This window comes from Oncorhynchus mykiss, chromosome 10 (assembly GCF_057628025.1).
Source record: "Oncorhynchus mykiss isolate SJ-2025 chromosome 10, ASM5762802v1, whole genome shotgun sequence".
NCBI lineage: Eukaryota > Metazoa > Chordata > Actinopteri > Salmoniformes > Salmonidae > Oncorhynchus > Oncorhynchus mykiss.
In genome coordinates this window covers 46,713,739-46,714,186 of record NC_143031.1, presented here as the reverse complement: position 1 = coordinate 46,714,186, position 448 = coordinate 46,713,739, and positions in this window count along the sequence as shown.

Below are 448 nucleotides of genomic sequence, written 5' to 3'. Positions count from 1 at the left end.
AAATACAAAAATACAAAAATATATATATATAAATGATAAATGATACATGCTGTCCGGCATCCTTAGGACATCCCTCCCTACCCTATTGACGTTGACATTTCCAATGGTTAAGGTTAGGGTAGGGGTTAGGGTTTATGGTACTTTACAACTGGGAAAGCTGAAAGATAAGGAAAAATAAGAGCTCTAAAAATATGCCAGTTTCCAACTAAGAATTCCGAGTTTGATGATTCAAAACGATTTTACCCAATAGAAGTTCTTCTTTTTTTTCCTGAGTTCCCAGTTGTCTTGAACACACTGAAGTTGGAAGTCAGAGATTTCCCAGTTCCCGGTTGTTTTGAATGCAGCATCGTTTCCTGTATGTCGGACTTTGACAAGGCTGCTCTTGATGACAATGCATTTAGGCCTACATGCATTCTAAAGAGTCTCTAAAATGGGTTTAAATAGGGCA